This window comes from Lagopus muta, chromosome 4 (assembly GCF_023343835.1).
Source record: "Lagopus muta isolate bLagMut1 chromosome 4, bLagMut1 primary, whole genome shotgun sequence".
NCBI classification, from domain to species: Eukaryota; Metazoa; Chordata; class Aves; order Galliformes; family Phasianidae; genus Lagopus; species Lagopus muta.
Genome location: NC_064436.1, coordinates 19612719 through 19628887, shown reverse-complemented (window position 1 = coordinate 19628887; position 16169 = coordinate 19612719). Strand labels below are relative to the sequence as shown.

Genomic DNA, 16169 nt, shown 5'->3' with positions numbered 1-16169 from the left:
CAATTCTTTTCAGCTCACAGTAAACCCTCTTCTCCTTTTCTGTCCTTTCTCACAGCTAGCAGCTTAGGTTTGCTTCAACAGTTTCACTTGTCCATTTTCTTTCCGTCACAAAAAAATTCCCTTAAATTATACTCTCTCTGGGATGTGATGCAAATAACTCACATTTCTATGATTCCTTTCAGCTACGAGCTATTTAAGAGGCAGCTCTGCTTCTTATCAGCCTGTGAGATAGCCTATGTATCGCTCGCTATTCCCTGGCTACAGCCCACAGGACAGGACACAAGCAAGCCAAGGGTCTGCACCAACATCAGCCTTTGCTGGGTTGCATGTGGTTTATTTGCAAGTTTATCAGATCAGAAACAGGAATCTTGTACAGTTCTGGGTCCAGCTGCTTCTGTTTCTGACACCTGTTGACAGTTGGGGATAAAATTTCCTGCTCTGAGAGAGGCAAGCAAGAACTCGGACTGTGCAGATCATACAGCACAAACTAGTGCTTGGGCATTTCTGTATATGCATATATATGCATCTACGCATGCAAAATTCTACTCTTAGTTGCAAAAACCATGTCAGACTGCATGAATTCATGCTATTGCTGTATGAATAAGGCTAATTAACAACTTAATTTGTGCTTTCTCTCTTGTCTATCCCATTAATTGTGCATGAGAGCAGGAAATGCCCATTGCCTGCTTTCTCCAGAGAAATGACACGGGTTTGTTGTTTTTTTTTTTCCACTGTGTCACATCCTGAAACCACATTGTCCTAGCAGAGAAGACAACAAAGAAAGCACGTATTGCTGAGCTACTGGCAGCACTTAAAGAACAGACCAACAGAACTCAGTTCTGATGGTGACCATTGTATGATTGAGCAGAGCACAAAGCCAGGTAACTTGGCATTAAAGTCTGCAACATTCCTGGCATTTGGAACAGCTTTGGGTTCAGCGACTCGCCATGTGTGTCCTCTGCCAGGCATAGCAAGCTGGCTTGCTTCATTTCTTGCTAGGATTTGAAATTAAAGTGTATATTCAAAGCAGATGGGGATGTTTCTGCAGCAACTGAATAGAAATACACAGAAATGAAGACAGCTCCCTCCCAGCAAAGTCAGCGATCGGCTCACTCGGACAAAGGCCCATTCTTCTGCAAGCACATAACATTATCTCTGGTGACCATCTGAATTTATGGACTATCGGGGCATTCGGTGCAGTGCCAGAAGCCCCGAGGTCAGCAGCACAGTGCTGCTGGCAGTGCACCCTATGGGAGGAACAGGGTGACCTCCCTTCAGGAACTCCCTGAGCACTTGTTTTCCATACAAATAAAAGAGAAAGCAAAACAACAACAACAAACGATATCAGCAAACCAGCGAATGACTTCCTAGATGGCCTCTGAGGCATCCAGCCCAACCTGCCCTGCACTGGAGCTGCCCAGCACAGCCTGGATTAAGGCTGGTGAGCACCGAGGGCTGCTCAGCCCGTCCCTCTCCTGCGCTGACCTTGCAGAGGGAATCCCTCCCTCTTTTATCCTCAGATAAACTCCTGTTGGCCGCACTCAGAATAACTGTGCCATCTCTCAGGCATGGTGTGCCTGCAGCTGTCACGCAGCGGTGCGGAGCGCTTTGTTTGCAGCGGGGAGCTGCAAGTCATTACCTGCCTGCAGCAGGATCTATTCAGGGCATTGGTGCCTCTGAGGGATTTCTCAGCCCAGGCGTGGAAAGTTTCCTACATTTGCATTTTTCTTCTCTGTTAAATGAACATTTCATTGGATTATTAGAAAAAAAACACCCCATTCTTTCCCTAGAACAGAAGTTTCAATCTGAACGCTGATCTCTGCCACTTCACCCTTGGTGAGCATATTTTCCTTGTCTGGACTTTGGATCCCCTCACAGTTATCTCTTTTCAGAGTTTTTTCAGTGTAATTGGTCTCAGCAGTGATACTGTGCATTTTCTCCTTCCCCTGGAAAACATCTCCCCCAAATGGTTTCTGGCTGTTCCTTCCCTCCCTCCTTAAATAACTCACCTTTTAGGAAAACACAGCTCCCTCCCCTTGTGATACTATCCTAATCTCCTCAGTGCACAGCAAGAACACGAATTTCTACTTCTTGAGAAGACACCCATACACTCAAGGAGTGAAAAGCACAGAATCATAGAATCACCAAGGTTGGAAAAGACTTCCAGGATCATCCAGTCCAACTGTTCACCCATATTTCTACACTAAGCATGTTTAGAAGTCTAAACATTTCCTTAACGTTTCTCCAGGCAAGTGACTGCACCACCTCCCTGGGCAGCCCCTCAAGGTCAGCTGTGAAAAAGATTCTGTGTTTCTGCAACTCCCGTACCGATCTAGAAGGATTCCTGCTTTCTGTCTGAACTGAGCACCAATACAGGGCTTACCTTTGTAAAAACAAGTGTGCTGCTCCACTTGCATAGCCTGCTACTGAAGTTACTGCTTTTCATTATGACAGATGTTTCTGTTGCTACATTTCTAAGACGCTATAGCTACAAAATAATCCCTCTCCCTCACCCCCAAAAGACGGTCAGGATTATGTTTTTAACATTCATAAGAACAAACGGAAAATGCATACAGAAGTTTTGCTGCAGGACAAACAGTATGAGCACAAGATTTGCCTACATTTTCTCCCTTCCTCAGCAGCTCTCAATGTTGAAATGAAAACAATAAAATCAATTCAACTGCGAGAACTGCCGAACTGAGAAGAGAGATTTCTGCCCTTCCACTGCTGATTTGGTTTCCAGCTATAAAGCATTCTGCAGTTCTGCTCGTAAGACAGACCAACTGTGGTCTGCAGTTGTGTGAGATACGAAAATGCAGACTTATGGCTTTGGGGTGTCCTGTAGGAGTAGCCCTTTTATAGAAGACTTTGCAGTGCCAAATCCTCGGGTGCTGAATCCTTACATGCAGCGAGGCAAGCCACAGATCCATGGGTGGATTTGGGAATACATGTTCAGGAGTACCACTGTACAGGACGTGGGACTGCAATGTAGCCATGTGGTGCATGTTAGTTTTAAACGAAGAAATGTACAACATCTAATCTGCCATATGTCATGACTCCAACTATGCTTCGTGCCGTGACTAAAACATAACAAGTGAGAGAACTGTGCAGCTCTTCCCAGCAGGAGATCTGTGTGACAGCACGGCTTTGTCAAATGCACTGTCCAGTTAGGGTTCAAAGAGAGGATTGATCTTTGCTCTTTGGACAGGTCAGGTATGTAATACTATACATCATTTTTTCTTCAGTCAGAAATTACAAGTTTATTTTTTCCCCTTTGAGAAGATGTGAAATATAGAAAATTGACCTTGAAATTAAATGTTTACCAGAAAGAAAGAAAGAAAGAAAGAAAGAAAGAAAGAAAGAAAGAAAGAAAGAAAGAAGCTCACAGAAGAGTTTCCCTTCAAGCAAAGAACACAAAGAATGCAAATAAACATCATCATGCAAAGAAGGGCTCAGTATTACAAAAGAAGAGCACAGTGGGAGTTACTGAGGCATGACCAATATGAAAAATACCACCACAGCCTACTTTTCCTGTTATGGAAAGCAGCACCTCTAAGTTACTAGAGTCTATAATGCTGCTGGGTAAAATCTTGCCTCTGGTCTAGCCAACAGGAGCTTTCCTGGCCACAGCAACAGATGCTACATTTTATGGTCTGCTTTTCCGTGTACACGTAAGTGATAGCATAAATAGAGCAACAAATCACTTTGCACTTATTTAAGTAGCTGTGTGTTATCTGAAAGCTACTTAAATCTAAATCTAAAACAATGGCAAGGCCACAAATAAAGTACAAAGGGTTAACAGGAGCTGTTACAGCTGCCCCCAGTCAGACTTATCAAAAATCCACTAAAATCTCAAGTCAGCAAAGTTCATTTGACACTGAGAAGTGTAGCTATTTCTTCTGCAATCTCTATGACTAGCTCATCCCTGAATTTTTGGTCAGGAGAAAATCCTACATGCTGTGCTACATGCTGTATGCTTTCCTATGCAGAGCTGCACACAGTCTGTAGGCACTGCCTTATGCATGCCCGAGCTGCAGTTTGGGCAGGCAGTTGCACAGTCTCTGCTCCACATGCTGGGCCATCCATCTGTTTTAGATATGTAGAATGAGAACCATGCAGGTATAGACTCCCTTCATGCCTCCCAGATGCCCAGAGGGGCACTAACATTTAGCAGATTTTGTTCTCCAAATGCTGGGTTTTCTCAGCATCATTGGTGGTGACCTGTATGAGCAAAATGATTGGCTAGGGCTGGTGCCTGCCCCATTCCAGCTGCAATGCAAACAAAGGCTATGTGTGGTCACATGCGACCACAGCATCCCAGTGATCCCAGGCTCTCCAGGGACGGCCAGCCCCAGAGCAGTGCCTTCAGCAATCCTGCAGCTGGTACCCGGGGTCAAACAGCACATCTCATAAAATCATTGTGTGGCTTGGATTGGAAAGGACCTCAAGGATCATCAAGTTTCAACTCCTCTGCCATAGACAGGGCTGCAGCTGCTAGATGGAGTAAATGTGCAGTTGGTCTGCACTGGAAGATTGGGAGGGTCATGTGGGAGAGTTCCTCTGAAGATTGATTGGGATCAAAGTATTTCAATTACTTGAAAATGAGTGCTGTAGTTGCAAAGCAAGAGCTTAAACTTTCAATTAAGAAGGGAGGCTTTTCTCATCAGCTGTCTCTGCAGGAATTAGCTGGATTCTCCTGCCTTCCTTGGGCCTTTGAATTGCTATTAACATTCTAAGCAGTAGACAAACAGAGAGCATAGAAATAAAATCCTGTGATCGTTTCATCCAGAACTTCATTACAGTCCTCCTCTGACTCCTTGTTACTGACAGTGTTCTTCTGTAAGCGTCCCTTTGCTGGTTTTCAAAGGAAAGCTTTTTATAACACATAAAAACAGCATCAGCTGTTAGTTTCACCCCTAGTCCCAGGTACTTGCTGTTTCCCAGTTTACATCATTTCCTGTGGCTGCTTGTCCCAGGGAGGCCAGCCAGAATGGGAGCTATGCACCAAAGGGATACCTGGGCTGGGTCACACAGCCAGCCTCAGTCCTCTCAGTCACAGGACTATTTTCATATTCTGCTTTAAGCTGCAGGTTCTCATTTTTGTGCTGCCTTACTTCAGCTTCGGCTTCCTGCCCTGTGGAGCACATTCCCCCATCCCCATCCACTTCCTTCTGCTAACCTTGTCACAGAAAACCTCTCACAAAACCTCTCCTTCTTCCTTGCTGCTATCTTAAGTCCACCAAACTTTCCTCCAACACAAACACAGTAGACTGAGAGTTATTACTGCTGACCAGATATTTTAATCTTTTTTAGCTGTTTCCTTGTAATCCTGATCAGGCTTTTCAGCATTCGACAGATGTGAGCTCTATCCAATGGGTCTCTTGTAAAACAGAATGCAAATCCCTTCCCACCATCTGAAGTAACAACAGTGCTTATCAACATCTAATTATTTATCTAATAGCCAGTTTGGTCAAACCAGGTTTAAAACAGTAACATCAAAGAACACCTCTTAGTCTATGGTGGAGATGTTGCTCTTCTGCAAAGCCGCTCATCTTGTTGTAAAGCAATCCCTCAGCCATCAGCCCTCAGTACTAGGCTGCTTCTAGCAGGATCTCAGTGTCCTGAACTCACTGGCAGTAGCACTGCTCAAGTTAAAGTGGTCTGGTTTTCTGTCTTAGCTTTTTGCTGATTTCTGAGTATCCTGTTTTACAATAGCCTCCTTCAGGCAATGGAGGCCAAAGCAAAATTTAATCTTGAGAGTGTATAACAAAAGAAATCAGCCTGAGTTACCAGAAGATCATTAAGTAGTAGCAGCTGTTTTGAGACGTTGAATATTTTCAATGAGGCCAGAAGAGCTAAGGCACAGTCTCATATTTTAAGCTGCCCAGTTAGACTGTGGTGTGTGAAGGATGGGACGCAAAAGGACAAACAAGTATTTTAATGGAGCAGCCAGTGTTCTGGTCGTACAAGTCACTCGTCCAGGTTTTCCTGCAATCTCATTTTTAATTCTAACTGTAGGTGCAACTAACATTCCAAGACATTAGGGACTTGTGGGAATGGGTCCTCCTGTGGAGGTGTATATCTAAACAGCAAATACAGGCACCTGACCTCAGCATGCTTGCCACTCTTCTGAGGAGCAGCAAAGATTTAAAATGCTTCTATTAATTTTCACTGTCTGTAGTGAAGATATTTACTTTAGCTGAAAAAAGTTCCAAGCTACAATTAATGAGTTCCATTCAAAGTAGTCCAGTATCTCAGATCTGTATTCCCAGCTTTCTAAAAGAGGCCAAGCATGCACTGTACCGTAGCGAGCTCTTTGCCCACCCTGCTTTGTGCAGTAAAAGCATGGCTATGTTATGGATGGACAATAATCAATTAGTGAAATGCTATCTTGTGACTGGGAATATGAGGCAGGCTTTGCGGGAACTGACAGCCCTTCCTTTAACTTATCCGTTCCTCTGTAGCTCTCCGTATCCTCAAATATCAAAGGTCTTTCATTAGTCTCAAACTCTCTCAAGCTTGCTTGGCTACTGGGTACCTTGGAAGCCCGTGAACTGATTGGAGCCGACAGTAGCTGATGGCAAGTCGCCAGAATGAAGAACGACCAACTGTTTTCAAAGCTTTGAAAATATTTGAAATGGAACGACAGGGAGAGGAGTGTTGAAGTTCCCTATAGGACTGTTCAAATACCGCTCTTCCAAGCGTCGGCTGCATGTATCTGAAAGTCTTAACAAGAGTTAAAACACAATCTGTTGGGTTTTTTCCCTCTCTTTCAGCTTGGCGGCAGAGAATTTTCTGTCTCTTCATGTTGCATCTTGCCATAAAGAGGAAAATTTAAGCAGGAGAAAGAATGTGCTTTGAATTATTGGAAATTAAAGGAAAGTAGGAACAGCAGCTCGTTCTGGCACTCCAGCCCTTTCTCTGTATAATCTCAAATTTTTATACAATCCTATAAGCTGGTAGAAGGGGGAAGCCTTCATGGTAGAACTCTGTTTTTAGACAGGAATCCTGCTTGTGAAATCTCAACTAGCTCCTGGCTTCCAATATCCCTGAAGCACAGGAGCGACATTCGACAGAAAGGCAAATGCAGTAGGCCTCCCTGCAGTAAGCCTTCTTCTCCAGGAGCTCTCTAAATGTTTCTTGCCACAAAACGAAGTTACTTGCATACTGTCCATTGACTTTTGAATGTTAAGGAGCTTCTAATGGCTATAGATAAAATACGAGTTCTGTGGAAATGAGGATATAGCAGTACAAGAAGGAACTCTCAAGCTGCCCTGGTTTTATGCAAGAACAAACTAGAGCCCATAATTTGATCCCCACGATGGATTAGTAGCAGCCTTGTAAAGAAAAAAACTAAAAACTCTTTCTAAATAGTAGAAAGAAAAAATTAGAATGATGTGGTGCAGGGGTGGAATTACTGTAGCCAGGAAGGCAACTACAGAAAATCTGTTTTCCGGGCCAGCCTGGAGATGCTAGGCTCTAATTCCTTGACTACTACTGGCATGGCATGCAGCGGGTGTCTCTTGCCTTACAATTTGTTTGGGCCCCAGGCTATTTTATCTACGATTGGTTGATGATCAAGTTCTTTCCAAACTAGCCTGTTGAGTATTTAAAAGCAAAGCTCCATCCCACCTCTCCATCTCCAGACCACAACCATACAGGATGGTGGCTGTATCCATGCCAGGCATTTGCATGTTCAGAGCCATGGAAAGGCAGCGCCAACTCCCATGTTTCTCTCCCAGAGCTGAGCTTTTATCAGGGTGAGATCTTCCACTGCACCCAGGTCATCAGCTGGCTACAGTCATGAAAAACACCTTGCCTTTCATCTCTTGTACATCTGGAGACGCAACTGTAGCTGTTTTCCCCGATGTAGATTTCAGCATGATAATCCACACCATTGTTGCCTGGAGATTGCAGTAACCCACATGAAAACTTCTCCTGAAGACCACACACAAATGCAGAGAGAAGCTGAATGGCAACTGTAGCTCCAGGCAGCATCTTCTAATAGACCTCTAAAAATGCATAAGATTCTTATCTTCTGTGGTGCCTCAGCAGCAGTGTAAATCAGGAGAGATGTTTGTGCCAGTAGTTTCTGGACTGTAATGTACTGAAGTCAGATTCTTCAAGGAAGGTCTTTAAAAGTCTTCAAGGAAACAGCCTCTGCTGTAAGGTAGTGCTTGAAATAATGAATTGGCTTTGTTGATTTCAATGAAATTTACACCATCCCTCTCATGCTGAGGGAATAAAACTGAGACTTTAATTGTTGAGGGAGAGCCAAGCTAATTCACACTGGGTTTTAAATGGTCTACAGGCTTGTATTATAGCTGCTTATATATCAGATGTCTTCAGCTAGGGAAAGTGTAGCAAAATGTAGTATGTGCATGAGCAGTCCAAAGAACAGACCCTCGCATTTTGCTGCATGACCTTGGCGCGTCTGGTCGGGGAACAACTGCTGTGCACAGAGATGCAGTTGGGCAGGAGATGAAATGGCACAAACTGGGCTGTTTGTTCTGATTGAAGGGGGAGCATTGATAAGCCTTCAGTGGCACAGGGAAAACAGCCATAGCACAGGAAGAAAAACTGTCCTGCAAGTGACTGATAGACAGAAAGAGAGTTTGAGTTTGTTTTAAATGAGAGAAGCTCTCTAATACATAAGGTCAACGAAACACTGTGTGTAACTGGGTTATCAAGGAATCTGCATCGTTTGAGACCTCTGAGAACACGCTGGGTTGGGCTAAAACAGGTCTGGCCGGTGTTGTCTAGGATGGAGGAACCGGGCACTTATCTCCTGAGGCTCCTCACAAACCTACTACTCCCATATGCTTATGAGTCATTGGTTTGCGTATCATACAAGGCACAGACAAAGTGGGAAGAAAACATTACATGTGGGCAAGAAAACTCAGTTTCCAATCTAATCACACAGTGATTAAAACAGCACAAGATCCTCCCAAAACATGTACCCTTGTTTTGGCTCGGTTCCTCAATCATCTCCATCTGGAAGCAAAGCCTCAGGTGAAGCAGGAGCCCAGGAGCACCCGCATGCAGCATCTTACAGATGGACACGCCAACGTCTCGTGGCTCTCTGCCCAGGGATTCCCAGCACTGGCCTTTGGCACACTGGAGTAAAAGAGGAATGTGCTTGGAGTTACAGGCTGCCACAAGCGAGGCCAGCAAAAGGGATGAATGCTATGCTTCGTCACCTGAGGGCATCTGCTGGAGCAGTGCTTGGAGGAACTGGCCCCAGTATGGTCACTACACTCTCCCTGGCCACAGCCTCCTCTCAGCATGGCCTTCACCTCCAACTTTTGGAGGAAAACTTTAAGATAACTGTACTTCAAGTGATCTTTAAGGGTCCCTTCCAAATCCAAGGATTCTTTAATTGTGTGATTCATCCAAAGTTCCATTTTCAGCAAAACCAGGAGACCCAACTGGATTTCCTGATTGAAGTTCAAAGGATGATGGAAAGCAGAGCTGTGTAAACGGGTTTTCTGAGGATGCTGCTGCCTACAACACTTTTTTCTCTCCTATTGCTTTTCTTTTCCCCAGATGCCAAACAGGACCATTTCTGTTCCCGTTTTCCATTGTTACTGACACACCACAATGAAATACTGAAATCTGTAGAAGGTCTTCAAGTCTATCAGTGTTTTTTCTTTTGGATCCTTACTTCTTTGTAGAAAGGGGTGAAGAAAGCCAAGAACATCTCACCCATTGCTTCTAGTTTCCAAGGAGGATGCACTACTTAGCAAGGCTGTGATTAAATCATTACAGAGAATCAACCTTCAGCTGCTGTCAGGAAGCGATCAACTAAAGAAATCCATGCTACATCCAGGTCTGAAGCCAGATGGACAAAGATCACAGAAACTGGAAGATACCGATGACGCTGACCTCTCAGTAACCTTCCCTAAATGGCAGGTTGATAACATCAAGTGTGTCTTGAAGAGCCACCAACACTTGCTTGTTTTGGCAAGCTCTCATGCTCGCAGAGGCACGCTGCACTGCAGAACTCGGCCAGAGCAGCATCAGCACTTAGCTACTGCTTTCAGATAGTTGATATTCTTCAGCCACAAGTATCAGCATTACCACTTGACACATGGGGTAGCTGAAGAACCCAAGAGAAAATCATCTCTTGCATTCTACCATGTTTCAAGAAACAAATTCAGTGCCTATATACTTGATAACTTGCCAGCCATAGCTTGACATGCCTAAAACTAGCACAACTGACAAAGGGGGAAAAAAAGAGACTTTGCTTTACTTTCTTACCCCAACATTTTTCTTGATATTGAATGGAAACACCTCACCTTGAGCATGCTTACTTGAGCATCCCCAGCTTTGTGGTGCGATGTGATGGTCTGCCAGCACACACCAATCGTATACACCAGATCTAAACCACAGAAACATGGTTCCAGCCAGCAAGAACAAGAGGAGGTAGCAGCCTTGACCTGGTTCTTGCAGCAGGAAGGTCCTTTTGTCTCTTACACCCAGCCTGCTCCTGAAGATCAGGCTTTTGGGAAACAGTTCCCATCTAGTGATAGTGAGTTGGCATAGCAAGTGAGCACTGCATGTTTCTGTTAGAAGCACTGCCTGTTACGATCAGGTGCAAAGCTTGTCTGAAGTATTAATGAGAAAAAATAGGAACTGGAGCACTATGTGAGGTGACATCATAATTCCTGTTTACTCGCATCTCATATTCCTGAATTCATTCCCTTCACATAACTGTTTTTTTTCTACCCATACTGTAGAGGCATTTAATTGTCACTCTCCTTGATTTTATGCAATTGTCAGGGAGTGCAGTTTTTCATGCCTGTGTAGGTATTATGCAGTATCCAGTCTTGGTGATGGGCATATAATAGGGCAGGGGGAAATCACTGTGCAGACCAGTTTAGCTTTACTCTCTTGCCCTGTTTTAAGGTCAAAAATCAAACTGATTCAAGTGCTTCTGCATTAGATCATTGCACCTCTGAAATGCAAGTGCTGGTGTCAATAAATTGAAGAGGGTTAGCACTAGTTGGTTTAAAAATGCATGAATTATGAGGCTTCTGGCTTGGATAAGATTTAATGAATTATTAATCCTCATATTTCACAAATCCCATGCCCTTCATTCCCTTATGTCTGTTTATATCTATATTCACCAGTCACCATTTCCCCTGTAAATTAAGGATAAATTAACTATAAATGAGGTAACAAATTTTTACCATCCCACATTTTCTTTCCTGTTTGACACAGATTATTCATATATCTAAATACCAGAGAAAACAATTACATTCATGTAATATGACCTCCTGCAGAATGCAGTAACAGAGCCTCATCCAGTAGTTTCTAGATTAACCCCATAACTGCTACATAAATCTACAGTGAGAAAACAAGATGTATATTCATTTTAGAAAGAAATGTAATCTCAACTCAAAGGCTTGAAATGACAATGAACGCGCTGCATCCTTAGGCAAGTATTTTTCCAAAGCATTTTTAATGCATTGTATAAATACACCATCCAAATGAAGAGACAGCTGAACGCAGGGCAGAAGGAGCCCAGTGTCAGCCACAGAGCACAGCCCACAACAGGCTGCCTTTGTCCTACTGGGGCCTCCTCAACGTCTGTGTTGAGGTTGCACTGCATTCCTCTGCTGCCACATTGCAATGGGAAAGCACTGGTGCTGGTAGGGAGGACAGCAAATTCTTAGGGAACACCTTCTTCACAGGCCAACATGGCATCTGGGTTTTTATGGCATAGGATTTATTACAAACTACCAGCAGTGGTGGCTTGGGAAGAAGGTGTTCTGTGAAGGACAAAGCCCCAGAGTGTGGGCAAGTGGGCGTTCCTGGTCTTGCCTTCCACATTGGTCTCCATGGGGAATCTTGTTTTGCTTCTCAGTCTATAAGCACAGTGCACCATAAATGCAAAACATATACAAAACTCATTAAACTACACAGTTTCCATATGTGCAACAGTAATAATGAAAATGTCTCCCTAATAAGAAATCTGGATGTGCTGCATCACATCCAGGGATCTGAGTTAATGGCACATTGTTCCTCCTCTAGTGACCTTTGTTGCTCACTTACAAGTACTAACCCAAAGTACAGCTGAAGTAACTGCTAATTAACAAGGCCAGAGGAAAATGACACGTCATAATATCCACACAGCTATAAATCATAGGGCTGAGCATCACAACCCCTTACACATCCAGAATTAGAAAGAAAAAATTCCGCTGTCAAGATAACTAGAAGCAATATTGCATGTATACAAGTACAGAAATTTTCAGTTTTTAGTGCTGAAGTTTTTACAGGGTTTTGCCTGCAGTCTAATGGATTGTACTTGGGCTGGTACAGAGGGAGGTGATGGAGTCGCTGTCCCTGGCAGTGTTCAAGAGGTATCTGGATGAGGAGCTATGAGATATGGGTTAGTAGCTTGTGGTAGCAGTGGTAATGAGAGGACAGTTGGACTAGATGATCTTGTAGGTTCTTTCCAACCTTGTGATTCTGTGATTCTACGATTCTATGATTTATTTCTCAGCAAGCATCAGGGCTGAATTTGGGGTTACAGGCTCCTCAGAGTTAAAACCTGAGGCATATGCTATTTGTCTGCCAACTGAGCTTTTTGATATTGCTGTTTGTATGAGTGGTTGTATGTAGGAAGCACTCTGCTTATGCCTTTTCTCAAGTTTTCATTCATTCATTCTCAAATTAGGGGAAAAAAACCAAAACTCTATGCTTCAGAAGCTTTTCCACTCAGCAATTCAAGCTTTAGACCTCTTTGCCAACAGCGTGAGCTTCTCAGGAGGGAAGTAATTGTACAGCAGGGTATAGCAATACATAGCAAATTAAGCCAGAAGTGAAGCCAACTGTTGTACCCAGATGACAAGAGCAAGAGGGTGTAATGAGAAAGTATTAAACTGCACTTTAGCAAGACACAAAGGTAAATTCACTTCCCTTGTGTATTCCTGCCCGGCTGTGTGGAATTCTGTGCTGCCCTGCAGCACCTCTTTGTCCATTCGATCAACTGAGCTGCTTTGCATTCACAGACTCCCGAAGTATGGGCACTATTCAAAACGAGGTACGAATCTCTCGATCTGGTTTAAAGTAAAGATTTTCCAGGAAAGAAAATCAATGTAGCTATGAGTACTTCTGTTGCCACGTGGATAACAGCACCTTACACAGCTTTTCTGTTTTGATGTATTGATAGAGGTAGCAGGAATATACCAAAGTTGCCCATAAACCAAAGAAATCTCTAACTCTCTTTCAGTGCCTGGTTTCCAATTTGCACCCCATATGTGGGGAGAAATAAATGTATGTACGTGGCTTGTATTTGAGAAAGTCAAGCAGCAGTGGACTGAATTATAACCTGAATGCATATCGGTGGAATGAGATGCTGATCCATTTGCACAGTAATGTGCTATATTTAAGTCACGCATCGTGGCATCTTCAAAGAGGCCAGTCATAATTATGATGGATTAGACTGCAGAGTCAGTCCTAGATGCAGTAATTGTTTCACAGATGCTGCTGATGTGACTTGAATTTCTAATGAATTATAGCTGAGGAAGAATACGTATTGCTGCTAAATGGTCTGAATAAAGTACAGTAATGGGAAGAGAGAAATGCCTAACTGCTGTGCTTAGGGAAAAGCAGGTTTCCTTGGAGGGGCAAGACCTGTCACCCACACCAATTGTGAGGTGCAAAGAGCTCGTATGCGTGCAGAGACTTCGTAAGGACCCCAGGCCTGCTGAGCAGCAGCACCAAGACATCTTCACAGTGCCCTAGGTAAAACCAGTAAGAAAGGCCCAGCTGCCACGTGCCTGTTTTAGATTACAAATAATTGCTGTGATCTGTAACTGCTTGAGCAAGAATTGCACTAAGATGCAGTTTGAGAGGGTTGTGAATAATGCAGACAGAGGACAAAGTGTAACAACCCTAACTGCGCTTCAAGGAACATAAATGTAGCATTTTTCAATCCATGAATTAACTTCCTATTTTGAAGAACCAAGTACTTATGTTGTCTTTTGCAATGCCTAAGACAATCCCTTCTATGCTGGAGACGAGCAGAACTCAGGGGAATGGGTTGGCTCACACTGTGAGGCTTTTGCCAACACTGGGAATGATTATCCTTGCCACCTAGGGAAAATAATGTTGTGGGTTTTAGGGACGGCATGCATCTCAGACTCCCTTTTGAAGCACAGATGCACTCCTTGAGGGCATCAGAGCAGTCAGGCAGCCCCTGCTTGTAAGCAAAAGGTGGGCTTACCTGTGCATAAGGAGCTGAGAAGAAAGATTGTCCTGGAACATTTAGGGAGAATTAAGCTGTAAACCATACAGTACACTAGAACACAACAAGCTAGACTAAAAAAAGAAACAAATTTTGTTTCTTTTCTAAAAGAGAAACAAATATTTTAGAAACAGTTTGACAGCATGGTGTTAATTACCATGGTTCCTTTTATTTCATTTCATACTTGTGCAGTAGAGCAGCTTACACGCTCGTGTCTGAGCTGCAGGTCAGCTGCAGTTCCTACGTATGAAAGGTGTGAAGGCAAAGAATGGTTTTCAGATTAGGCTGACGTTTTATTTTTGAGATAGTGTGGGAGCGTAATTCTGCTGCCTCGCCTGGAATGACACATCAAAGGGATCCTTCTTTGCGCTGCTTTCCCCGGGAAAGAGGCAAGGGCTCATGTCTCAGGGTACTTTAAAGCTAGCTGGGGAGATATACTGGAATATATGTAGAAGGGAAGAAAAATGCCTTACCTTGTCAAGAAAATAGAGAAGACGGTCAAATATTCCATCTTCTGCTTCAAAAACTCTTTTTTTAAGTACTGTTATTTGCCGAGAGGACCTCTTTACTTCTGTCACACAGAAGATAAATTCAATACAGAAACTGGAAGGTGAAAAGGAAGTGTAAGACCTAGTTTGGGATAAGGATGAAGTGGATCCAAGTTATTGCATGGGTGCTTGCCAGTCAAAATTTATGTTTGAATTGTCCTGATACCAAAACTGGAGCCACAAGCAAGGATGTTTCTGCTGGAAATAACCAATCTTGTGAAATAGCACTACTTTAAAAAGCATTTTAGAGTCATATTGATTGAGCGAAGGAATACTGCACTGAGAACCATATAAATTAGACCTTCTTTAGTTTTTTGGGTTTTTTTAACATTAGTGTAGGATAAATACATGAGCAGAGCAATGTGATGACAGAAGTTTTTGATCTTGGGTAGTGGCAAAACAGCCACGTGCCATGCTTGTGCTAACTCTGCAGTCCAGCCAGACATGACCTGGTAATAGGGAAGCCTTCCATTCCCCTCAATGCAAACTAAGTATAAAACCTTCAGGGCAAAGGCATGCACAATTCAGATTTTCTCTGCAGTCTCACATCTGGAAAACCCTCTGCCAGTCTGTCTTCTGTCATTTGTGACTGTTTGAGAATCATAAAGCCAACAAAGAATAAATTACATGCAGAGTCAAACAATGGCTTTATCAGTGGGATTGTGCATCTTGGGAAGATCCATATGAACAGGATTAGATTGTCATTCTATGGAATTTATTCACTGTACACTGTCAGTACTGTTATTCAAAGAAAACTCCAATTTTATAAATAAAACACTTAGTTTAAAGAAGAAAATGGAACTTTTTGTCCAAACAAAGGAAAAATCCTAGTTCCACAGCTGTGGGGCTCAGTTCAAAACCCAAATGCAGAGTTTAAGCCATTCCTGATGTCTATAGCCTAAATTTAAAAGGATACCTGAAAAAAAATACGATTTCCCTCAAACTTTTCAGAAATCTCTTCATTTGTTTCTGTCAACATTATCCAGACGTTGAAGTGTAAGAACTCCTACAGATACCAACGTGGCGAGGTTTTGTCTCGCTTGTGGATTTTGCCACTTGTGTATGCTTTTGGGATGCCAGTTTTACAAGGCCTTGTCAGACAGCTGAAGACTGAAAAAGGGAGGTTTTCTCTCTAATTGGCAAGCTTGGTGGCAATAATCCCTGAAGTTGCATCAAAGGGGTTTGGCACACATAATCAAATAACAGGATTAGCACCAAGTCTGGGAACCAGGGTTTCCGCGTGACTTTTCTGCCTTGTGGAGGAGAATGGGCAACAACAGAGGAGCCAATGCAAATAATTCAAAAGCAGATAATACTTTTTTTCACCATTATGAGAGATGTTTGGTGAAATATTTGTTTGTGTGCTC

At 43.2% G+C, this 16169-nt stretch overlaps 1 protein-coding gene across 2 annotated transcripts in view; it reads left to right on the top strand.

Moving 5' to 3' along the window:
- The window catches only part of TET2 (tet methylcytosine dioxygenase 2), a 69166-nt gene that overhangs the window by 28955 nt on the left and 24042 nt on the right, over positions 1-16169 (top strand). The window lies entirely within an intron of this gene.